This window comes from Mytilus trossulus, chromosome 8 (assembly GCF_036588685.1).
Source record: "Mytilus trossulus isolate FHL-02 chromosome 8, PNRI_Mtr1.1.1.hap1, whole genome shotgun sequence".
NCBI classification, from domain to species: domain Eukaryota; kingdom Metazoa; phylum Mollusca; class Bivalvia; order Mytilida; family Mytilidae; genus Mytilus; species Mytilus trossulus.
The window spans coordinates 6576022-6603973 of record NC_086380.1 but is presented as its reverse complement, the minus strand read 5'-3'; the positions used below and the strand labels follow the sequence as shown (position 1 = coordinate 6603973).

At 30.6% G+C, this 27952-nt stretch overlaps 1 protein-coding gene across 1 annotated transcript in view; it reads left to right on the top strand.

Moving 5' to 3' along the window:
* The first annotated feature begins 526 nt into the window (after positions 1-526).
* The window catches only part of LOC134681612 (beta-1,3-galactosyl-O-glycosyl-glycoprotein beta-1,6-N-acetylglucosaminyltransferase 3-like), a 46821-nt gene continuing 19395 nt past the window's right edge, over positions 527-27952 (top strand). Inside the window, exon 1 of the mRNA XM_063541261.1 lies at positions 527-598. The gene's annotated coding sequence lies outside the window, so the exon portion shown is untranslated. The remainder of the gene's footprint in view (positions 599-27952) is intronic.

Genomic DNA, 27952 nt, shown 5'->3' with positions numbered 1-27952 from the left:
ATATATTGATGAAAACGAGACAACAGCGGTGTATCGGAAATCAAAACTCCTCAAAACGTGTATTCGAAATTTAACGTTTTGTTTCAGCACAATTCTGCATTTTATATCGGTTTAATGTTACTCTGCATGAAAATGTTGGTGTCTAATTATAAAGGTTATGGGTAAAATATTGAAATAAATTCTTTCATAAATAACACAGAATTCCTCATTTTAATAGTTAATTGATATATCACAAATTTTACAAAATTTGGTCATATTTCCTTTCTTATACTAAAACATCTGAATTACGTTTTGCTATAAAAGTAACCTTTACGTACTTAGACGATAATAAATAACAAAGACAAACCCCAGCCTTTGAATAAGTACTTGTTTTGCCTAATGAGGTGTAATGACATATTCCTTCGCCATTTGTTATATGAATTTTAAGAATTATTTTCTATTTGACTACCGGCAGTTTTGTCTCCTTCGTTATGAGATCACTCAGGTGCGACCGTATATTTATAACTATACATAAATCACTATATAAGTAATATATGAGCGGACGATTGGCCACAAATTAAGTCGAAAATATATATTGTGAATTGTTTAACAGGTCAAGGTATGTTTACATAATTGGTTGTTTGATCGTAAAAACAGAGACTTTCAAAAAAGTGTTTAAGAAATTATTATTTGTCTTAAATTGTCTATTTTTCCTAATTTTTCTTTTCATATTTTTTTTTCGCATGTAATAATATAATGTAGATAACAAATGGAAGACTTATATATAATGATTTTGCATTGTACGTTATAATAACGGTAATTGTAAGGTTATGGTCAAGATTTAAATTCCAACACAGGATCTTTTTTATGTTTGCCATGAAAAGCATGAAAACAGTTAAATAAAAAAAGAACAAATCTTATTTTTTAGTAGAATATATATCATTCTTTTAAGATATGAAACTTTGGAAATAAACTTCAAGAGTATTGCAACATACAAATTAAAAAAAATACCGCAACATTAGTGGGCAAACGAAATGGTTTTGGTAAAATACCTCACTCGTTTTCCTGAAAATTGGAAAAAAACAAGTCTTAAAAAATTATAAATTTATAAATTACTCTTAAAAAGACTAAACTACAGATTATTGAACACTCAGTTAAATAACAAAAGGTTTGTTAGTATGACCAATTGTACAAACTTTTTTTTATGATTGATCAGTGGAATGCATAATACATAATTTCTTAGTTATGCTATCTGTTTATTCTGTACTCTTGTAAAACATAGAGAACGCTATCAGCATATAATGAACAGATTTTGATATTTTCCCGAATAGTTACTCTATACGTTTAATATGTCCATCTTAAACTTGTTGACCGTATTTTTGTAGAGAACTGTATAATGTTATTATATATGTTAACATTAACAATGTAATGAATTACGATATCGATTGTACATTAAATCACTTTTATGTATAAGCATAACATGATATAGATGTCACTTCCTAAATTTCTGGGGATAAAAAAATGTATGTATAGATATTTATCTTCGATTGACACACTGTTTTTGTTATTTTTTGTGGGAATAGATAAAAGAGAAATGAGGAGGATTGAGACATTGTTGATAAAACATACTTTTTATGTTCTTTTGATAGTTTTTTTTTTAATTAAAAAAATTAATTCACCATTGTACATTATTTATGATAAAATTTACTCTACATGATCAATCTTATCTAAGTATACGATAAAAAAAAATCTAGAGAGAGATATAGTTAATTTGTGTTCAATGGCGTCTAATCTTTGCTGTTAAGAAAAATTGTGTCCTTTCAAACTTTTTTTATAAAATTACAAAATTACAAATAATTTTCACGAAAGTAACAAAAACATTTAAAGACTTTTAAGTTGCGTTATTCTTTCTTAATCACGTGATCATGGGAAATAAGATTCATAGGGATGGATCAGAATCAGATAAGCATTTTGAATACTTTTGTTTGCTTATTGCAAAGTTTGAAATGTATTCTGTATCGGACTATACAGAAAACAATATATAAATCCCAGCTTGATAGCATTTCTTATAGTACAAGCTATTCATATGGTGTTTTGTTGTATTCATATGGTGTTCTTGTTGTATTTGTGTCATGAAATAATTTACTTCTGTGGATTTTCTCGTGTTCATTTTATTTGTGTCATTTTGAGTATGATCTTGTGGATTTCGACTGCTTTTTTGTCGGTGATTTTCTTTTTGCTTTAATGCATCGTTAGTGCGATAGTTTCCTTCGATTGTTTTTACATAATGAGTGACAAATTTCAATTATTCAACATTCTTACGAGTGACAAAACAGTAAATGAAATTAGTTTTGAATAACAGCACAAAAAAAAAGTCTTGAATCATTGTCAATATATGAAAACAATTATATGGTGTTCGCTGTGTTTACTAGTTGTTTCAATTTTTGCATGCTTACCAACCATAGCAATTCTTGATTTAAACAAAGAAAAGAGTTCATTTGTAGTTATCGTTGTTGTTGTACAAAATTTAATTAGTATTGACATTCTACTGGTGAGGGTGAATGAAATGAGGTGATGTAAACAAAACGTTTTTTTATTTATGTATATTTTCTAGCTGCTGGACGTTAATTTGCGTCTCATATCATTAACTTTATCCATAAGTGATACAAGTTTTTTTTACCATTAAACATGGAATGCCATAAAAGTAAATCATTATGTTTTAAACTACGATGATGTTTATACAAAACATAATACAATTATAAATGTACACGGAAATGTTACTGTAATGTATTTTATCAGAAAAACTGAAACTGTTTGTCACAAAGTTTTTTGGTTTTCAGAGATGATGTATTGTGCATGGAGAAATTGATATGATATATATCTTTATGTACAATTGCATTAGTAATGCAAATGACTGGTTAACGTTAAATGCTAAAACAAATCCACAAAAAAATGGTCATGTTAAATAAAAAAGAAGAAAATAAGTAAAACATATATTTCATTGGAATTTGATTTAAACCAAACAAGAATGAACCAATATCGTTCTAATATACCCTTACTTATATAAAATCATAATATCGTTTACACATTTTATATAGAATTTTACCTCATCGATAAGAGATTTTTGATGACTTTTTTAGAAAAAATTGAAAAAAGAAATATAGAAATTCAGGTGACAATCGTCTTGTTTGAGCTAAGCTCGGCCCGGAACGGAGAACAATGCTTCTTTAAGGGGTTTTTTTAATCAAAATTTGAGATGCATTAGTGAAAGGGTGATCTCTAGCTTTAATGAGTGTGTCCTTTTGTCCATTTTCATATTTTTGACTTATTCTAGATTTGATTGATGGATGGTACATGATACCAGGAGACGTAACCCTGTTTCATCGGTCTTACTGCATTTGTATTTTGAGCGATTCCGTCAAGGTTTTCACATTTTATGTTAACATTGGTTCACTTCTGTGGCCTTTAACTTATTTTTTTGAATGGAAATACTATGTAAGTGGTGAATCCTGATGAGAATACAGCTTTAAAAGTAAAGATAGACTTATCGTATACATTTTGGTTATTGTAGTTTCAAAATACCATAAAAGGTTCAATTTGGCAAAGAATTCTTGTTTGACCTTTGATCTTGCCATTTGATAAGAGGCTTTCCGTTTTGATTTTCCTTGGAGTTCAGTATTTCTGTGATTTTACTTTTTTCAATTCTGTTTACAATTTATAACAGAAACTGCTAAATTAATCGGTCGGGAGTGATATTTGACCTTACAAGAAGCCTTAACGTATGGTCTTCCGAAGAAATTGCCCTGTCACAATGCATTAACAGCTTTCCATTCAATATAATATAATGATCACTTGCTTTAGTTGTGCGATATTTTATACATGCATGTGTCCCTTAAATGCTTATATCTCATTAATTTTTAACAGTACATTGTAATCATTGAAGGTGATTCAGACTGCTATAAGACAATGAATTATTTCTATACATAAAGAAGCTCACTTTTCTATCTGATATATTAGTGAACATCTTAATTGTAACGAAGCATGAAATAACATTGAGTTGACACCACTTAAGCTGCATTCCCATTTGATTTGATTGTGAGTACAATATGAGTGGTGTTGCCTGAAAAGAAACTAACTTTAAGAAAAGTAAAGAATTGACTTTTTTATATAAGTTTTTGTTATTGTTGTTTGAAAAGCCGTAAAAAGTTCAATTTTGCAAAGAACTCTTCACAGAAATTATTTATATGACCTATAATTGTTAAGGTTTGTGTCATTTTGGTCTTTTGTGGATAGTTGTCTCATTGGCAATCATACCACATCTTCTTTTTTACATGTTGTCAGTTTATAAAAGAACCTGTTAAATTAATCAGTTAGAAGTTATATTTGACCTCACAAGAAGTCTTAACATACGGTCTTGTCTTGTCACAATGCAGTAACAGCTATCCAGTCAATCTAGAAAGTAATAATGATCTTTTGCTTTACTTGTACGATATTTTATACATGCACGTGTCCCTTAAATGCTTATATCTCATTAATTTTTAACAGTACATTGTAATCATTGAAGGTTATTCAGACTGCTATAAGACAATGAATTATATCTATACATTAAAAAGCTCACTTTTCTATCTGATGTATTAGTGAACAACTTCATTGTAACGAAGCATAAACTAACATTTCCTTAAAGCTAAAGAATTTACAAGTATATTCCTCAGCAGAATAATTACATATTAAATACGTGTAGATGCCAATAGCATTATATGATCTTACTTTTTTCAACATGATTTATTATGATATTAACATGCAACAATAAAATTAATGTGTTTTAAATTTGGGATATCTTAATATTAGGAAATTTATATGATTTTTTGTAATAAAGGGAAATCTGCGTATTCAAATCTAGCTTATCAACGTTTTAAAAATAGGTCAAACAAATTTCATAAAAATCTTTCTGAAAAGTGCATCACCAAGATGCCATTTTCAGATATCAAATTTGTATAGTTGGTGGACAGATTTTTAAAAATTTGTATGTAAACAAATAGTAGGACACATTATTCAAGAACAGTTCTTGCTGTAAATAAATATCAAAGGTACCAGGATTGTAATTTAGTACGCCAGAGGGGTTTTTTTTTCCAAAAAAATATGTTTGTAACTTGCTTATCCGAAGTGACAGTTTTATTTATTTGCCTATTCCTACAATATGCAAATCATAACTGACATATTTGTTATGATAATACATTGGGATGTCCCTTTTGGCATATAAAAGGAGATAATATTCTTATTTTAATTCAATTTTAATATCCCGAAGTTGTAAAAATTAATGCTATTTTGATCAAAAGTGTGATATTAAACTTTATTGTTTTACCTACGTGTCAAAATTGCACTTAAATTTTGTACATCTTCATTTCAATTGCATATCTTGATACCGTATCTAACAATAATGTAGTAAACAAATAAAAGGGAAGTCTTTCATAGTAAATATTCCAAAAAAATAGCGGCGATTGTACATTTTATTAAGTGCCAGTCTTTGTAAGAATCAGGCAATTTAGGTAAAAATAAAAACATGGTCAGAAAAAACCCACCGAGCTAATCATGCTATTTAATACTAACCATCATCTTGAGTTAAAAATAATTGGTCGTTCGTGTGTGTGTGTCTGGTAATATCAAATAACTTGGTTAGAAGATTGGTTAGAATGATAGCAAATTACAGAGTTACCTCCCCTTATTCGTTAATTTCTAGTGCATTTCAACCAGATTGTACCATCTTTACCCGAACAGAAAACGGAAATTAATGTTAATTTTGTGCATAACTACATTTTATGAACTGAAATCAATGTCAAATTGGGTGGCTTTTTTTGGTCATGTTTTCACCACTGCCTGATTCTTAGGCAGACTGGCACTTAAATGCTAAAAATCAAACAACACCTGATATATTTTCTGCAAATATAATATTTTTCTGGATCAACATTCGTCAGGAACTCGCAAATATAAAATACCATGCATAAATACAAAATGTACAATATAACAAACCAAAACAAAGCCAAATTCAAATAATTTTAGTTTTGCCTGAAGAATGTAATCTGTAGTTTCTAAGCAATTAAGGAATATTTCGTTTTTATTACGGTAATTTAGCATTTTTTGCAGATAGTGCTACAAAAGTCTATTTGATAAGACACTCTTGATTGATCGTACCCGTTCTTCGTAATTTAACTCACAGTACAGTTTTAACCTTTTAACCTTTCAGTATATTCTCTAAAACATATTTCTAATATGTGTTTAAACTTATGAAGATATATGTCCCTTTTATCTCATTGGAGCCTCTAGTTTGTTCGTAGCACCGCTTCTTTGTAGACCAAAATGTTTCCTTAAGCATATTGAATTCCAGCAAACTATAAATAACATGACGCAACTATTTGTGTCTTTAACACATCTCTTTTCTTTTGAATGATTTAAACAAGGTGTTATAGTTTCTTTGTAATCCGAAAAAACATTATTATAGAAGACAAAACTACGTTACAACGACAAAAAAATATATCATGTACTGGGTCAACTTTGATGACAAAAACTATAAAAAAAAAAAAAGCTGCCTTATATAAGTTTATATCATGTGACTGTCTTTGATCAAAGACAAAAGAAGCCGTTTGAACGTTCATCGTTTCAGAAAAACAGATGTTTGATAATTCGGTCAATGTTATCCATAAGGTAACTATTATCACTTCTAACGGACTACATAAAAGTCATATTTACTATGAAAGGCAAATAGTCACAAATTAAACACAATTTGTAAGATAGCAATTAGCTTTTTCTACTTTCAAGACTATCTTTATTATTTTATCTGATTATTGTATAGAAATAGGTCGATTGCATGCAGTTAACCAAGTACAAAAAATGTCACTTCAAAAAACAGGGTTAATATACATAAAAATCACCTTTTACTTAAGAAGATGTATGTATATCAGACCAGATACTTGTTAACATTTTTTTAAATGCTTTTCTAGCTGTTAAAAAGGATTGATATTTCTACATGATGTTATAACCAGTACACTTTTGTATTTTCTAATTCAGTGCTAAATTCGAAACCGTATAATATAAGCCCTAGAAATCTTATAATAGTAAAATAACAACTTCAATGTAAGAAATCACAGATATATTTGCAAACCAATAACATTTTTTAAAAACGAATCAACAATAACTCCATGGTATATTTTAAAAAAATCGTAAGTTCGATAAGATTCTGAAATGTCCACTATTTCTGGCTAAAAATTAAAATCAAGATGAATTGACCAACATAAAAATTAATCATAGCTTATATTCCCGTAGCCGCCCGGTTTATTTGTATTTAACACTGCCATAAAGCGCGAGTTTTGCATAGTCATAAAAACTCATCATTATTTTTGTTTTCTTAAAATGTCCTGTACAAAGTCAGGAATATAGCAGTTATTATCTAATAACTCGTTTCCATGTATGTTGCAATGTCGTTTGTTTTTGTTCCCTTCAATATTTCTGTTGTTATCACTAGTAACCCGAATTTAGCTTGAACGGACAAAAACGTGTTAACGCTATTTAAATGAGATTAATTGTTATTTGATAAAGATTGACAAAAATTAAAAAATATTTTTAATTCATTTCAATTCATTTCAATTCATTTTAATGCCAGTCAAATAGATTTCTTTGCGGTGAATCAATTGAAATCAAGTTGCTGGTAATGTACGTCAAACTATTAGGCCACGCCCCCGTTAAACTATTTCAAACTGGCATCAATTCGTTTTAAACATCGTTGAGACCCGAGCTTTGTACAGGTAAATCACTCAAGCAAGACAAACTTTATTTATTTATCTTTTTTTTTCATCAAATTTAATCGAATTTAGTTATATGCGTGTATTCTCAGTTAAGTCGCATGCTTCACAATTTTTAACAAATGAATGAACAATACATGTGACACTAAAGAAATTTAGATAAAAACATTAAAATATTGATGCACGGTTTAAGAAATGTGAATCTGTTGAAAATAAAATAGTAGTATAACATAATTTTAATTTGCCAAAATGCAGTAGATCTTTATCTCACATATTCGTTTTAAAAATTGCTAATTGCTATGAAAACTCGTGGAATCTAAGTAACATGTGGTACCTTGCAATTGCTTACGAAACTTTAGGTATTCCTGAATATTTAACGTTTCTGTTTTTCTGATTTACTATATTGTACTCGTAAATTAGAAATGTAACGGAAATAAAAGTAACTTCACAGAAATTATTCATTGGGTATATAATTTAAATCTTATATTTTAAGTAGAAAACAAATATTCACTAGCTGTATATTAATATATGAAATTGATTGTAATGAAAAACAATGTTTTGTTAAATAATTAAATTGATGAAGATAATGTTGACATTTGTTGAATTTTAATAATAAACAGTTAAGTCTTGCTCAAAATTATAAATGAAGTAACAGATCAATGAGCTTTTAAACTATGTTAAATTGTAATACCGGTCGCTGGAGCAAAATAGACGTAAATTGTGGAAGAGCATATAGTGGACGAGCATATCGAAGCGTTGTTACGTATACGATTCGTATATTATCGTGCTATCATGCACCTTGACGTACAAAAATTCTTGTAATAAATGAACATGTATCCTATATATATGAGATAAATTTTAGTTTGGGATAACAACGGGTAGGTTTAGTTAAACGATCTTGACTGGCTATTAGTCGGCATTCTCTTACGCCTTATAATATGCTCTAGCGTTAAATCAAGTCTGTTAAGACTGTTTTGGACAAACCTAGACCAATCATAAAAAGTAACGTTTACAAATTTCAGATCGGGTCAAGATCCGTTTAGTGTGTCAGAATGATAATAGGAGTTACGCCCTTGTATGTGGATGATACATTGTATTATAAATGCTAAAATTAAAAAAAAAGTATATTATTTTTAATTATGAAACATAAAATCATGATTCGTTGATATTATTTAAAAAAAAAAAGGAATTGAAAATTTTAAACGTAACACTAATAAAAGAGTGACAACAACATCCTAAATGTATACATGTGTATTAGTGTGTTTTGTTTGGGTTTTTGTTGTTGTTTTTTTGTTGTCTTAATGTACTTTAATAATTCTAATCATTTTCTGTGCTTTATTTTGTAATTCATTCATTTGATTGTATAGCGGCACCTTAATTGGTAAATAAAATTATCTTATCTTATCTTATCTAATAAATTTCATACGTCCAATTGACGTTTCTGGATTTTACTTCATCCGGAACGATCAATAACGCAAAATACAAATATTTTATATGTTAGATCATTTATATAGTTAATTTCGTTATCCTCTTTAGGCCGCATCAGTGAACCGTGTCTCCGTTTGAACTAAGCTTCTGAAACTGCTCTTAGGCCGTGAAGTGAGAGTGATAAAACTATAATAAAAACAGAAATGAAGGACCCCGTCAAGATCCTCATAGATTTAAGCAATACATATGTATGACCTAAATTTAAGTGTAGCATTGAGTATATGTCTTAGTCTCTAAGTACATATGTTTGTAAATGCGCTTATCCTATCTTTCATTTGAATAAAAAACTTATTTAATATAAATATGTATTTATTTGTTTGTTCAGATTGCAAGTTATTATAAATAATAATTCTTCGTCTTCTACCTCTAAACTGTAAAATTAGCGTATTTATGCGTTAAATATACGGTCTATAAAGATTTAGTTCGATGGCACTTGTTAATAATCTAAAGGTAATAAAATGAACGATCCATAAAATAACGTGGCAATTACAATGGCTATTTCACAGTTATATCATACGTAATGGTATCATACATGTACCTCCGTATGTGGTGTATAAGGTTCTAAATCATGTTTTTATAGCTTCTTTCAAACACTAATGACGACGTTGTTCAAACTACATGCACATATCACAAAACCGCAAATTTAATATAGTTAAAAAGATTATACGATATTGAAAATGCATTTTTTTCTATCAAAAATGTAGGGTCGTGTATGTGTAACTCTAAGTGTTTACCTAAAATGTATTGAATTGAAAAAGAATAGATTTGTTCTCAAATATTAAACAAATGAAACTATTTTACGAAAAAAAAATCCACATAATAACGTTTTGTCCTTTAATTCTTTATTGGGGTGTCCGTTAAAATACCGCAAAAGTCCCCCTTAGTGCACATAAAACAAAAACAATGCACTAAAGGACCTGATGGAATGATACAATTGACACAAAAGACATTGCATATATAAGTCAACGTTTTAAAAATAAACAATTTCAAATTTTATCATCACATTTAGAAAGTGATTTTATATTTTATCGATACGCGCCACACTCAGTTGACTAAGGCCGTGTTCACACCAAACGCCGTGTAGAGTAAACATGTTTACAATTAGTTTAGTGCAGTGTACACTGGTTTCACATTACATTTGTTCACATCTATACACCTTGTTTAGCCACCTGTACATAAGATTTGTTCCCACTTGTAAACTATATGTCATTTAAATGTTCATTACGTAGAACTGAATTTGGAATTTGGAAAATTTTAATTAGCGGTAAGGGAACAACCATTTGACTTCAAAAGGGGGTGGGGGATGGGAATGGAAATATTCCGATCCCCAATTTGATAAAATAAAAAATGGTCATACAGATGATAAAAAAAATTATTCTGAATCAAGAGTTTCCCCATACATAATAGTGTTAAATATTGAAAAAAAGTATTTGATCACCAGCATCGAAAAAAAAAGGAATAAAAACGTACGCGCGAAAAAATCTGACTCAGATAAAAAAATAACCCTCCCCCTTTTTTTAAGTTAAGTGGTTGCTACTTTATGAAAGCCATTTTTATAATTTGCAGTAGTTTGAATATACTAGAGATGTCTCGATAACGCATTAGAAAACGTTAGCTGCAACAGCGTGCTTACAGCCGAAAAAAAATGATTGAGATATTAGGGTTCACTACATTTTTATCTTTTCTGTTCGTTTCAAATGGTATTTCTTCGCCAATGAGTATTTAGTAAAGGAATAGGGTAACGTTTTTTTAAAATTTATTTTACGTGTTATTAAACGGATATGAGATACTAGACAAACATATCATTTACCTCAAACTTTTTTTAGTCATGCATTTATGCGTGAATCGTTTTTTGAGTAAAGACCAGTGGCGAATATTTCTGTGTACGTGAAGGTGATTCGGGAAGACCTTTTCAAATGAATTAGGCAGCAACTATTTACTTCATTTTTTTGGTTGAGGGGGAGGGGAGCGTGAGCTATTGATTTTTTTCAGGACAAATTTTGGTGACAAGTCGAAATCAATTTTAGCATTATATATAGTGGCAGCTGAGGGTGAAACAAACAAATTTTTTTTCAGGGCCAAAAACTGGAAACATTTTTCCAAAACAAAATCCATAGCTCACCACCCCCAACCCCTTGCATTTATGTTTTATACTCAACTATAATAGCAACCCCCACCCCCCGGAAATCAATTGTTTGCTGCCTTATGGGTTCGGCAATGATGCTGCTTTGAGTCTTGATTAGGGGTAAATAAAATACGTTAAATTTTTTTAACAAAAAAAAATCTGTAAAATTTAGACAACTAATAATTATCAAAAATATAAATTTTACTCAAAAATAGTTTCCTTCTTATATATATATATGATAAAACTAATGTCCTAAATGCCTAGTTTTGTGTACACTTAACCTACACAAGGCCTACATTGACTATCGACTGTGTGTAGGTAAAAACATTGAGTTTTATCAATGGGAACGCAATTGTTTTTAGTTTACGTGTGAGTTACACTAACACAACACCGAATTTAGGTCAATGTGAACACGGCCTAATATATAGAAATTCATGTTCGTTCAACCTTGACCCGTTTTGAATACACTAGTATACTTATTAAGAATGTATATATTATGTTATTTCATGTTGTTCTTGTTTTTTTTTATGGTATAGTTATTACTGCCATATCTATTTTGCTTTTCTGACTGTTATAGTTTTTACTTCTATGTAAGAGTGTATTTTCTTCTTATTTTTGTTTCTTTTAATTTCGTCTGCTTGTTCCGTAAGTTCACTTTTTAAAGTTCTGTAGAAATGATTTATAAAGATATTTTGAAATAGTAAAAAATGTATAGAGATTTTATTTTAACCAACACATACTGATATAATAGAAGATAAACATATTTCGCAAAGTATAATAGTTTATTACATTTTTGTTGAGTCAGAGACATTATACACATATGTGTATATATGTCTCTGGTTGAGCCTTCCGACTTTTGTTGCAATAGCTATCTACAAACCACAAAAAAATACTCTGTGGGTAAAGTGTTTGAAACTTTAATTACTTTCTTAACTATCCTGGATTTCTAATAAAATAGGACAGAAGCTTGTTTATGATTAAGATAGCTTAAAAAAAATGTTTATCCGTATTTTTATTTATAACTATTTTTTTTGGTTTTCAAGTTCTGTAAGCTGATATACATGCACTCTGGTTAGAGTTTTAAAAAAAATCACATTTTCCAGTCGGGGCCTTTTAGTGATCGGTCGACTATATGGAAGGGGTTTTCTCGTTATTGAAGGCCGGATTGTTGCCTATAATTGCTTACATCCACTTCAGTTTAGGAGGTTGAGCGAACACACACATGCATGCTTATCACGTCATCTTCTTTCTGTGAAAATCCCAGGTCAGTGGCCTGTAGTTCAGTGGTTGCCGTTGGTTCATGTCTGGCATATTATTTCATTTTTGTTTTTGTAAATTGTTTTTTTTTTTCTAGATAAGGCCGAATTTAATTGTTCAAATTTGTTTATGTTGGGACCTTTTATATATATATATATAAATAGCAGATTATAAGGTATGGTCGCCTAATATAGCTTACATGTGTACATCCAATTAATTTGATGGATAGTTGTATAATTGCAAATCATATCACATCTCCTTAATTTTTTTTTTTTTATTGAAAATGAGCTTTGATAAGTTGGACAAGCGATTGTACAGGAAAGGCCCAAGTGATAGTACAGTAAACTCGTAAGCGATTGTACAGTCAATTAATTTATCCGATATTGAAAAAAATATAATTTTTGAATCTCTACTGGTGCAATGGCTTTTAAACTTTCCGACAGGTAAGGCCATACAAAGTACTCTTAAAATTTCTGGACTCAACGATGTGTATTTCAATGATTATTGACATTTTTATCGCTGTTGTGTGACAGTTCTGATCGATATATTAAAAGCTTCTCCATTCGACGAAAAACGTTTGTATGCATACGTCGTTTATTATTTGATTGGTTCATACATGTATATACATATAGAATGTTTTGAATGTCTAGAAGAAACGTTATATAGTATCATTTGATTCACTATTGGAAAACTTTCCATGTTGCAACTTGTTATATTTTCGAATGTCGAACATGTAGAAACCGTACAGTTCCGTTCCAACACAATATAATAATGATATAATCGGGTTTTCAGGATCCCCACGAATGCCACATTTTCCCATCTTAATGTCTATCAATCTCTTATGAAAGTATGTACAAATGTAAACTCCTGTGTTGTTAAGAAGGACATAAAATAAAATTATTCTTTCATCAAGTTGAAAATAAACTACGCTAAATCAGTAAGTTCATTCTACAACTATCATAAACTTATCAATTAGTAACGATCAAATGACATTTGTTGACTGAATATTGATGCTTGGGAATTTTCAATAACCCTTCGGTCACATGGCATGCGCTGATAAAAAAGAAAGTCAATTTCAAAATTATGATATAAATTGATACCCAAATTTATATTTATGAGTTATATACTTATATCTTCTCATATCCATGTTTGTGGTCTAATAACATCGTTTTAATGTCCTTAGTGCAAAAACTTTGTTCTTAATGCACCAATGATTTGTATAGTCCTTCAGTGCACTAGGAAGTCCTTTGTGGTACAATTGTATTTCTACACACCGTACAAAATTTGGCTGTGATGAAAATCTTTAAAAATAAATACCCATTTATTATAACAATTTTCAAATATTTAAGATTAAATTATGTAAGGAAAAGTGTCTTTGTTTTCTGTCAAAATGATTTACCTTTTTTGACATAAAGTTGTCGATACATAAATTGGATACCCTGCATTTCAATAGCATATTATCAAATAGCTGAAAGATCACCTACAATTTCTTAACAGGGAATCCGTTAGTATTGAAACCCCCTGTCCTTTAGGGTGAATAGGGTATAGAAATATGGTCACTTGGTCTTCTCCAGACCGGCAGTAAAACGCTTGCCGAAAAGGGGCGTCCGTTTGGCTGTGCGGGATGTATCAAGTTCGCAGTCACGTCCGGTCAGAAGGGGGTCGTGAAATCTGATGCCTCGTGTAAAGAGACTGCAACGCTCTTTGCTCTTTGCACGTTAAGAATCCTTGCAACAACTCTTTTGAGGGGTCCGTAGGTGGCCTGTTGAAAGGCAAAATTTCTGTCCCTATACAAGGTATCCTCATTTTCCAGTGGCAGTCCAAATTTCCCTGACCATCATCCCAGATGGCCTCTATCGTATCAACATACCTAGTGTATTTATTGTGAACTTGTTCTCGTCCTGAATATGCATGAACTATTTGCCACTGGACGTTAAGCAACAAACAATCAATCAATCATTCAATCAATCCCTGTCCTTAATAATTCAATTTGTCGTTCTGCATTATTTTGGCGTAAGAAAGACGCACACATTCAGGCTAACGCCCTTAATGTGTATAGCATATAGATATAGGAAGATGTGGTGTGAGTGCCAATGAGACAATTCTCCATCCAAATTACAATTAATGAAAGTAAACCATTGTAGGCTTATGTACGGCCTTCAACACGGAGCCTTGGCTCGCAACGAACAACAAGTTATAAAGGGCCCAAAAATTACTAGTGTAAAACCATTCAAACGGGAAAAACAACGGTTTAATCATGTTTTGTATTTCATATTACTTCCCAATTAGGTTTCTTCATTCGTGTCCCTTACACCCACACTAATAAGCTGTGATTTCTGTGTGAATAAATTTTTTTAAAGTTTCAAATGAAGTGCATGGATGTAAGTAATGATAGGCAACTGCAATGCCTTCAATAATGAGAAGAAAACATAACGTATAATCGGCTTTAAATTGTCCCGCTTGATGATTATACATTGTTGTTTCCTATAGAGAAATAAATTATCGATTTAAATTATTTTTTTACATCATAAAAAAGGGTACAATATCATAAAACCAATTTTTTGAAAAGCGATGAAAATTTAGTGACCCCAATATAAATTTGAACCCCTCTTAATCTTTCCTGTGTTTACGAGCACAAAATTCAAGGATCCAAAAAAATTTTAACTGTCTTTATGAAAGTTAGCACCGACGGTTAGCTTTACACTAGTAAGTTTGTCTTAAAGATAATTGGCTTTGTGTTAAAATTGTCGTTCCGTTGCTGTCTTGCGGACGAATACCCGAAATTTCTGTGTCATCGGCAATCATACAGAAATGACTTTATATCGGGTTATTTAATACTCTGTTTTTTTGCATAGAAATAATTCTTCGTTAATCTGAGCATTGAAAGAATACTTCATATCACAAGCTATAAATATGGATACAAAAAAAAATTTAAGCGAAATTGATAATACCGCTAAGCATGAATAAATGTGTTGTATTTCAGTAAATAACACTTGTTTTCGTTTGATTGTAAACATGTTGTAGCCCATCATGCATTGTTTCTTGTTTAGTGGTTTGGTAAAAAAAGCGCCCCCCAAAAAAGAGTTCAACATAAATTACGTCACACGTTAATACATTATAACAGATGCTCGGACACACGTATGGTAATGGTCCGTGTAATACTTATCAATTCAAAGTTTTAAAAAGTTTTGAAATTTTAGATTTTTGGAATTTTGATCAAAGTTTTAAAATATCAAAATTTCAAATTGTGTTAAAGTTTTGAAATTTTGAAATTTTAACCAAATTATTAAAATATCAAAATTCTAAATATCGTTTATAAATTTGATATTTTAGAAACTTGATCAAACTTTTAAAATACTAAACCTAATGTGCAATTTTGATTATTTCACTTTTTGAAAGTTTAATTTTTTAAATGTTTGCTTAAAATATCAAAAATATAAAGGGGCGACAAGAGGGGTACCTGTAATCACTGCTCTGATAAGAACTATTCTTAGTTATAAACAGATAGCATGAAATATATCAAATCATTTTTAATAACAAAATAAATAATGAAAAGAAAAAGTTAGTTTTTTTTTTATGAAACATATTAGACATCACATGGGATAACAGTATCCTGAAATTTTAAGGTTAGTTTGCATCTATAAAAAAAATATATAATTAAACCTATTCAAACCGGAATCAACTACGTTGATTTGAATCTCTTATATAAGGTTAGCGTTTGAGATAAATAATTCAAAGCTATTTTGTGTTCCCAGTGCCCAACATTTAGAAGTATCAGTGAAAAATGACCAACTCGCAGTAAACCATGTAGTATTATTCGCCTTTTTGACGTTCCTGATGAAGGTAGATCCAGAAAAAGCGCCTCGGTGGGCTGGCATACAACTTAAAACGTTTTCCTTTCTTGTTTATCGATTGCATAATGATAATATATTGCCTTTTATGATGTATTTCAGTTCCAAGAAATGATACGGAAGGAATACTTAAATATAGCGTCGCAATAAAAGTTGTGCTAGGCGTATTTCAGCTGGCCCCTAGACAAAAAAGTGTACTGGTTCAGCGATTATAGACGTAATACTAAACTCCGAAACATAACAATGAACTAAAATCAAAATCATACAAGACTTAGAAGGACAGAGGCTCCTGGATTGGGACAGGCGCACAAATGCGGCGGGGTTTAACATGTTTCGTGAGATCACAACCCTCCTCTATACCTCTAGCCAATAAAGAATAAAAAACACACAGTAATACGAACAGTAAAACGCACTTCAATAGGAAATACAAGTCCTATGTCAGAATAGGAAACAAACTAAGAAACTAATTAACATGCATGACAATGATAATAAAATGACAAAGGACTACTATACATAAGGCTAGCAGTTACTGTCATACGCCAGCTCCAGACCTCAATTAAACTAATTGAAAGGTTTTATATGTCCTCATTATGCACACTCTCTCCCTGTTGCATTTATTGCTAATTTGTTCCAGAACATTCATGAAATATTTGTCACTGGCAACAACAAAAAATCGATAATTTGAAATAGGTTGTTTACATACAAATTACGAAGAAACGTAAGATTCAACTTCCGAGGACAAAGTTGCCCTTATAGATGGATTTAAATATGTTTTAACTTCACTTTGGTCAAACACCTCTTTAATTGTTTCGTTCTTATTTTGCTTGAATTTCAAATTTCAGTTTCAGCGTTCCGTATGTGAATTCTTTACTTCAAATTCTGCGTTTAACATTGTACTGGTTTTTCGAGAGTGACATTGGTGTACGGCCAAAAATGGAAAAAATACATCTTGCAGCTGACAGTGTGGCTTCTCTTTGCACGCCCCATTCTGACTGGGTGTACATGTGAACTTTTAGTTTGCTAAAAGTCGATTGTCGTACGATAACTTCAAATATGAATATCCAAATAACAAAATGCAAATACGGGACAGTAATATCCTTTAATACAAAAAAATCTATTCCTTTTGTTTACTATAATAAAACAATGGTTGATTTAGAACCTATAATGGAGCTACGTGTATGATAACCAGTCCAAACGTTGTCTTTAAGGTAGCAACCATGTAACTTTAAAAGTGGGATGAGGTTGTTTTGTCGAAGCGCTAACAATTTTATTAAGTTTTTCATCGCCATTAATCAACTTGTCTGGTTCAAAATTTAACACTAAAAGGCATGGATAATTTTTCTTTTGTCCTCTTCTGGCACAGAATATTATATCATCAAATTAGTGATCAGAATATTTTAATGTACCATTATCGAAGCCCCTAGTGGTAGTATCAAGTAAAACACAGGGACTATCTAAATATTGGTTCCCCAGACGATTACCATTTATCGCTGATAAAAACTTTTGAACACAATTTTCAACTTTCAAAATGCCGACACCTACAACTGGATAGATGGGTGCTTAATGTAGTACAGCGACAACTATTACATTAACATGAATGCAAGTTGGGTGCTTAATGTAGTACAGCGGTAATTATTACATAAATATGAATGCTCGTGAAAATAATGTTTATGGTATACGTTTATATATGATATGAAAGGTTTCAACTTTTACAAAACCAGAGCTATACGTTGGATTTAAAAGTTTACTTTATTTGGCCTTTTCAATTTTAGTCTTTATTTGCCTTTTTAACTTTATTTGGTTCGTGTGTCAATGATAAGTCTTTTGTAAACGAAACGCGCGTCTGGCGCAAAAACCGGCAAAATTTATTTTCCGGTATCCATCTATGATGAGTTTTTGTAGATACCTTGTAACAGTATCTTGGCTCCAATTTGCTGATATTGGATCCTATTACCGTCTTAATTAAAGCGAAAAAAGATTATATTAAAAACCTCCCATACTGTGGACTAGCACAACCTTAAACCATGCATTCAGTATCATGAAGCGCTTTTCTTGATCGACCTCCTTACGGAACGCTTAAAGCTGAATATTTAGGGCAAACAACTTACAAAGAACAGATAAAAACGTTTAAGATGATCTTTCATTCTGTACATGAAATGATATATTATTTAGCCAACATGATTGCAGAAAGTAAGAAGTCGTAAAGCAAAACAGAAAAAAAAATGAAATCAAAAGAGATAATACATCGTGTATTGGGCCTTTTTATGGCTTAGAGTTTAGTAGAAAATGTATATACATGCTCAACATAACCATACTATTTGACCTACTGCGAGTTGTTCAGTTTTTACTGTTACTCCTGTTTCTCCTAAAATATGGGTGCTAGAAAAACCAGCAGGTAATGGTCAATATCAGAGCCGTACGTCTGGTTTTTAAATGAATTATCTTCTTTTAAGAAATATTAATTTTGTCATCCAATTTTTCACCGCTTTCAACTGTCCGTTTTATTTCATACATAAACTTTTAAGTATCAGTATGTTTTTAATTCATACTGTTTCGTTTCGTTCCGCTTTTATTTCGTTTCGCTTTTTCAGGTATGCCTCTTATTGCCCCTTTTCTATTTTGATATTTTAAGCAAAAATTTAAAAAATCAAACTTTCAAAAAGTGAAATAATCAAAATTGCGCGTGAGGTTTAGTATTTTAAAAGTTTGGTCAAATTTCTAAACTATCAAATTTATAAACGATATTTAGAATTTTGATATTTTAATAATTTGGTTAAAATTTCAAAATTTCAAAACTTTAACACAATTTGAAATTTTGATATTTTAAAACTTTGATCAAAATTCCAAAAATCTAAAATTTCAAAACTTTTTAAAACTTTGAATTGATAAGTGTTACACGGACCGGTAATTCATGCATATCCTAAAAGGTCGTGTTCTCGATCTGTTAAAACGGAAATGACACGGCCGGGTATTGTAAAGGTTTGAGGGACTTTTAATGTCAAATTCATATCCCTGGGTAACGAAATTATCGATTTGTTAATAAACACCGTGTGTACGCTGGTGTCTTCCTCGAATGCCAACATTTTATATGTTACCTATTCCTTGAATGTAAACAAAAATATTTCTGTTTTTATAAGACGAAATTGTAACATTTTATCACATTTTGATAAGAAAAGTAGCAAAATTTAAGGGTTAAATAATTATGAATATAAAGATAGAAAGAAAATGATTTTTGTTACTATTTATTAAAAACTAACTAAATTTGGGAATGAACAAGTTTTATTAACATTATAGGAAGATGTGGTGTGAGTGCCAATGAAACTACTCTCCATCCAACATATATATAAATATAACATTTATATTTAGTTAAATATAATTATTTCAAACTAAAAGAGGATATTAGAGATTTATTTTGTTCCATATTATTATAAATATTTATTTGTAAAGTATATATACATGAAATATATGAATATTTCAATTAAACAATTAACCATAAAATAGGGTAACAAGAATTAAGTCTATAGCGGATTGATTTTTTTAGTTGTTTGTGGCTTTGAACTAGCTGTCAGTAACTGCAAGTTTTCTCAGAGGATGTACTTTACAAGTGTTTTTCGTTTGTTTGGATATACAAGAACCTGACCACGTCTATTCTGTGTAGTATTTCTATTTATTTACATCTGATGAGTTAAACCGGTTTCATCTGATTTGTATAGTTAGTTCCACTATGTGGTATGGGCTTTGCTCATAGTTGAAGACTTACGGTGACCTATACTTGTGAATTTCTGTGTCATTTGGTCACTTATGGAAATCTGTCTCAATTCCAATCAAACTACATTACTTTGTTTTATAAGAACACCGATGATTTGCGAACACGATAAACCCCTAACCAGTATCATTTCATGAAGCACTTGCAAAAAAGTGTGTAGTATTATTACAAAGAAAATATCCTGAACAAACTGAACATAATACATCAATAGTATTCTAACACGTGATACAAAGTTTCAAGAAATTTAATCAAGTAATATGGTAGGAGGTTACAGCACACACAACTATAGAAATATTGAAAAAACCCTTCAAAGTCCAAAGAGGCTTCACATTTGTGTAAACTGGAATTTCTCACAATATGCAAAAGTTTCATTTTAAGAGAATCCATATTCGTTCAAGTAGTATCATCAGAAAACATTTCAACAACGTAACAAACATGAATTAGATTTTAACTATCTGTTAAAATTATGCCTCGTTCACACGGACATTTAATTCGAATTAAAAAAGAAGAGTGTGTGTACGCGATTAGCGAATTCAATTCGAATTAAATAAAATTGACAATGGAAATGGGGAATGTGTCAAAGAGACAACAACCCGACCAAATAAAAAAACAACAGCAAAAGGTCACCAACAGGTCTCAATGCAGCGAGAAATTCCCGCACCCGGAGACGTCCTTCAGCTGGCTCCTAAACAAATATATACTAGTTCAGTGATAATGAACGCCATACTAATTTCCAAATTGTACACAAGAAACTAAAATTAAAATAATACAAGACTAAGAAAGGCCAGAGGCTGCCGACTTGGGACAGGCGCAAAAATGCGGCGGGGTTAAACATGTTTGTGAGATCTCAACCCCCCCCCCCCCCCCGTTATACCTCTAAATGTCCATTTTTGATAAGCATGCTCTCGTGTTGTGATAACTTTTTGCACCTATTCCTCGAAAGCCAACATTATAGGTGTAAATTGTCGGTAGTACAAAGGATGTTGGCATTCAAGGAATTAACCTATACGCTGACTTATAAAAGTGTTTTAGTCTTTCATGCTGTTTAGTCTCGAGCAATGTTTGTAGGACGTTATAAATAAAAAAAGTCAAAACATTATGTGAACGGAAAATACATGGGCTTTGCATACGTGTCTCAAACCATTTAGAAAATCTATAATATGTGTGAATAATGAATATTTATATTATTTAGACTTTAATATTGTTGTTTTTTGAATATTGTATCTGCAAGTTCATCACGATTTAGAGCTTGGCATTTCGTGTAGACACATGTTTCTTGTTGAAGACTAAACATGCGGTCTTGATTTACCTATAGTGTGTTTGTCGTCTGGTTGCCGTCAAATTGAATTATATCCCTTATCTCTTATATTATGAGCTTTAAAATCAGCTTATAGGAATTCATTATTGAAAGGTTTATTTGCAATTCTATATGAATATGCCGTAATATATTTTTCGGTGTGAGCTGTACCACATACTTATATATGAACCTTATTAATTTCGATCTAAAAAAAGTTCCTAGAAAAAGATACTTTAAAAAGTCTTAATAAATTCCAATGATCACAAATCTAATCTAAATCCATTTTTTTCGTGATTCTAACATACGTTGTTCCCTTTTCTTGTTTGTTTAACTTTGTAGTAATTTGCTAGTCAGTCAGATTCGGATTCCGGGTGACATTGCGTACGCTTTGTCCTTCGATTTGAAAATACATAATTTTAGCATTATTATTTTTTTTATCTTTGCTACGCTCGATGTTTTTGCTTCCGCTGTATCAAAGCTAGCGCATTAGTCAAAATGTCCGTATAATGTACAATGTATATATACAGTAATATTTCTTTTCATGACTTGTTTATTCTTCAATATAAGCGTTGGCTATTTTTATCTGACAATTTCAAATTTGTCTAGAAAGCTCGCTGTAGTGTTCCATAAATGTCTTAGAGCTTAGTGCATCAAAGCGGCCTGGGTGGGTTTTAGACGTACCGGCAAGTTCCTGGCCCACAATAGCACAACCGTTCTTTTGATGATCATTTTTTTAAATTGCTGGGACTATCATACTAATAGCATAATAGACCCCGATAAATCAGAGCTCTACCGTTAAATAGTAATTATTATTAATATTATTATTTTATTTTTTACGCTGTCTTAATTTGTAAATAATTATTAAGTATAATATGTATAGTATATCGTCGTGTAAGTCATTTTTGGGCTATACATTGTTTGCTTTATAGTGTATTGAATAATTTTTATTGCAATCAATTTACAATTCATTACAAGGAAAACTAAAGTGGACCGTATGTCATCGCATACAAGACAGCTGATTGGTTAATATGATAGGCTGTTACGCCTACATTGATTCTGATGTCCAATCGAATACCAGCAGACTCCTGTCAGTAAAACAAATTTCAAGCCTGGATAAATTAGAGATTTATTTGTGTATTCGATATTTAAAAAATAAGTTAAACTATTAGGAAAATTCACGATTTTATACTTATGGTTTAAATATGTTCATTATGACATAATATATATATATTCACAAAGTTTTATCGCTATATGTGCAGTAATAAAGGAGAAATTCAATATTTAATGAAAAAATATTAACTACTTCCTGTAGGTCGTGACGTTTTCTCCTGGTTTTTGCATGCCGGGATTTAAAATACAATCATTAAAAGTCTTGGTTTTTAATCATATTTTAACGTAATCGTAAGCGCGCCGATGACTTATGCTTTATCTAAATAACCATCCGATAATAAGAAGATAAAACGCACAGGCGTTCAATTGTTCATATTCATGAGATAAATTTTCTATGTTAAACGTATATATTCGAATTATTTTTGTAGACAACACAAAAAGTTATAAATTTATTTTTAATTAATATATTTTCGGACTGATAAGGTGAACAAAGTAAAGTTCAATAATCTGTAAAGACAATATGTTGGTGTACTCTTATTGACCTTTTACTATCTCTGCTATGACTTGGTTGATACGATGTGTGTATTCACGGTTCTGTGGCATTACTCGTAGATGGCTTGTTGAAAGGTAAATTGTTATTTGCACTTCGGTATTTAACCACGCCTCTCGGGCACACCTTGCCAGGTGTGACTGTCTATTCGGATCAGTGAATTATGAGACAAGGGAGCTTTCAATACACATATTTAAAATATATATTCAAGTTGGTGACAAATAAAAATTGATCGCCGTGGAATTATTTAATTATGTTTGGTGCTATTATTTATTTGACTTCAAATAAGTTAATTTACTAAGAAATACACAATTTTCGGTTAAAGACGGGAAACTTAAATCATATGTCCGATTGAAATGATTTACACCTTTTGCCTTGATTGATGACTAATAAAAGGAGAACTTAGAAATTATAAATAGCTTTACCAAAGTATTTTTATTTGTCTTTATTAAGCAAATAAATGAATGAGAACACTTAGATTTAGACTTTTTAAAAGCCACGTATAAATTAATAACTGGAACTCACTGAAGATAACTCTACCGAAGCGGAATATAATATGAACAAATAAAGAAAAAATATTTTTCAACTTGAGAAGTTTTAAAAAATTGACAGCAAATTTAAGGTCTTCTTGGAATGGAATCGAAAAATTACGAATAGCTATTCTTTATCAAGTGTGAAAAACGTCAACCAAATTTAATCATAATCGGGGACGTCCTTATTAAAATTGTCTTCGTCTCACAACGTATAATACTTAATAACTATTTGACCAAAGATGTTTAAAAACAAAAGACAACGAATGTAATGTCATCTTTCCCTATTTTTGAATGTAATTATAAGTCTGTTCAACTGGCAAGAATACCCCATAAAGCGGACAAATATCTGTCAAGCAGTTTATTCTTTTAAATTTGCTGTCATTGAATATCAAGAAAGAAAATAAATCCCGAAAATGATTTGAAACTTTAATACTCAATAGCTTTCCTAGAAAATATTCACATCCCTCGGGGATTATTAGTGTACGTCCAGTTGCATATGTCGGAACAATTGTGGTGATGACGAATTTCTTTCTTTATTCGAGAACAATCTAATTGATATATAAATCTGTGATTTTACTATGTTCATAACTTCGATGAACCAAAGCAAGTTATAGATCGACCTGTATTTAAATCAAATTGGTCCTCTTCTTCTTCTTCTTCTTTTGGTATACAATAGTCTATCGAATTGGATGATTACATACTGTTGGTATACGTGGACTAGTCTATTTACAAAACTTTTACCCCAATTTGCACAAAATGAATGTTTCTTTCTTATGTTCAATGTATACATGTATATATTTCAAATACGCTGTAGTTCCGTAACTTTCTATCCGGGCGTATAAACGAATCGTCGACAAGTGCGCACATTTTTTTAATCAACATTTCTGGAATGATCCAACTATGTCCTTTACTATTGACAACGAGTAAATATTACATTTTCCCAGAGACATATAATACAATTATGTCTCTGATTTTCCCAAATTAACCCTTGGAAAAAATACGTATATTTGTATATCTTCAATTTTTTTTTTTTTTTTTGTATCATTTTTTTTTTATAAATAATATTCTTTACACCAGAAATTTTATTTAGAAACAAGCGTATGAGTTAAGTAATGACTAGTATATTATATCACTTTCGGACACGCAAGACAGAGATGTATATTATACATGCACCTGATAGTTCAAAATGGAAAGTTATAAGTTATCAGCCGTGTACACTGAAAAATACCTACAGAAGTGAAACGATGCATGAACTTGCAAGCCCGACAGGAAATCGCTTGAATACCTGGACGTGTCACCTTACACCCCTCACAATACCTTTGGAAGTAATACCTTAAGCCATGCGGGTGATCAGTGGAGCGAAGATCCTAATTTATTTGAATAAAGTATATTACTTTAAAGAATTATGAACGAATTAGATTTTCGAAAACAATTTTCACGGAACACTTATTAATGATTTGAACTTTGACTTTTTAACTAATTCCAATATTAACAGTTTAAAAATAACAGACTATATGGTTATTAAAAAAATAAGAACATTTTCCGTATCAAGTTAGTTAGTCAGATAAAACAACCGTAAGATTGACAAGATATCGACACGTAATTAAGACTACATCGGTTACTGTAGTTTTGTTTCTTTGTGGTTTATAGACATATCGTGATTTTTATTTGGGCAAGATAACAAAATGGCGGAAGTCAGACAATTGATACTCAAAATTTAAAATCGATGGTGATCTCTTATCTAGCGGAATAAAACTTTAATATTTATAAATTTGAGCATTTTTATACAGAATGGACATAATATCAATTTTTGATTTTTTTGCGAAGTTTCCCTTTAATCTTTTTTAGGTGAATTTTAAAAACTGTTTTTTTTTCACTTTCTTATAGGAAGGTATCTAAATATGAGCGTACCACATGTAACGGAATTTTACAAGCATTTTATAAATCGACTTGTGTTTTCCGGAACGTACTATTTTCAATATTTCACAGACCTCTGAAAAAATTAGATCATACAGGTTTCATCTACCATGTGCTTAAAAAGCACTATCAAATTTTATTTGTAAATTGTAATATATTAAGAATATTTTTGTATATGTACTAAATAATCTGAAATAAAACAAAACATATTTCTCTCGACCTGAATTCAATCGCAATCTGAAATAAAACAAAACATATTTCTTTCGGCATGAATTTAGTCGTAAGCAAATTTTCATATTTATTTGCAAATGACGAAAAATTCTCCTTAAACTGTGATTCATTGATATTTAATATTACTTCCATGATTAAACCGACAGACTAACTTTAAAGGACAAAATACAAGCGTGTACTACCAGCCAAGGAAATGAGTTTAATTAAAGTAACTAATCTAAGTGGTCATCGATGTGCAATATTTGACACTGGGCATTTTTTGTGGACCAATGCAATACAAGTAATGTATACTATCAATCAAAATTAAATACTTTTGAATGTAACAATATGCTACAAATTCATTTGATTCACTGAATTTTTATATTTTTTTTTTTATCTAAATAAAAATGTAATAAACTGCTCCCGTTTAATATAAATAAGAAGATGTGGTATGTGTGCCAATGAAACAACTCTCCGTCAAGTCACATGGTATAATTTAATTAGAGGTCAAAAGTACGGCCTCAACACGGATCTTTGGTCCTCATTGATCAGCAGCTATAACGGTCCCTTAAATGACAATACAATTAAAATGGAAAACAAAAGTATAATCTATAAGTACGGTCATTTCGCTACGTTATTTCGTCAATTCCGAATTGCAAGTAAGCGTCTCACTGTTTATCAAAATGAGTAGTAACACTGGTGCCTAAAAATATCTGATTCGAAACTGAAATATAAACCATTAGATTTTATCAATCGTGTCTTAACTAACGTTGTTTGATATTTTTTTCTATGATATGACTAACTCCAGTATTTATTTCGTGCTAAAAAAATAAAGATAAAAAAGATAAATGGAGTTATCGACATCGGTCTTTATATGTATATAATGGTCAATATAAACTGTCAATTATTTTTTTGAAAATATACTTATATTGTTGTTGAATTTATTTAAAAAAATAAAATGATGTTTTTTTGTAAATGTAATAATTCAACCCGGTTTAACCTTTTAAATTTTATATAAAAGATAAAACATGGAACTTCATTCATCATACGTCCATTACGTTCACGAATGGGTAACTGATATTAGAGTATAAAGCAGCATATCATTCGTTAATAAACTTCAGAAAAAAAACGCAATTTGTAATCTGTGGTTTGAATTTTTGTCAGATGTGCCACTGACATAATGGCTGTATTATGGATGAAATATTTGCCACTAGACGTTTAGTAAAACCCATTCAAATCCAAATCAAACCGCTCTATTTGATGCAAAAGAAACGTGACAGGCAGTGCTATCAGATGTATATGATCAGATTTTTTTCAGCCATCAGTGCACATGATAAATAAGTGATGCACGAAAAAAAAGGAGATTTAAGATATACGCCAATGAGACAGCAACCAAACTACGGAAATAACCGAAAGCCATCTAAAGGGAGACGTGTCGACTCCAACAAAAGACAAATATTCCAACATTATGTCTTATAAGTGATATCAATTATTTATTTCGGACAGAACTCGGACATCGTAGAGTCTATACATTTGTAACATATTTGACTTTCATGTTACGTATCGCATTGAAACATGAACGCGGACCTCGATGAGAACAAATGGATTGAAAGTTTGCAAGTTTACTATTTTATTTTTAACAGATTTACATTTCTTAAACCGTGCATCCATATTTTAATGTTTTTATTTAAATTTCTTTAATGTCACATGTATTGTTCATTCATTTGTTAAAAATTGTGAAGCATGCGACATTACTAAGAATACACACATTTAACTGAATTCGATAAAATTTGATGACAAAAAAACGATAAATAAATACAGTTTGTCTTGCTTGAGTGATTTACCTGTACAAAGCTCGGGTCTCAACGATGTTTAAAACGAATTGATGCCTGTTTGAAATAGTTTAACGGGGGCGTGGCCTAATAGTTTGACGTACATTACCAGCAACTTGATTTCAATTGATTCACCGCAAAGAAATCTATTTGACTGGCGTTAAAATGAATTGAAATCAATTGAAATGAATTAAAAATATTTTTTAACTTTTGTCAATCTCTATCAAATGACAATTAATCTCAT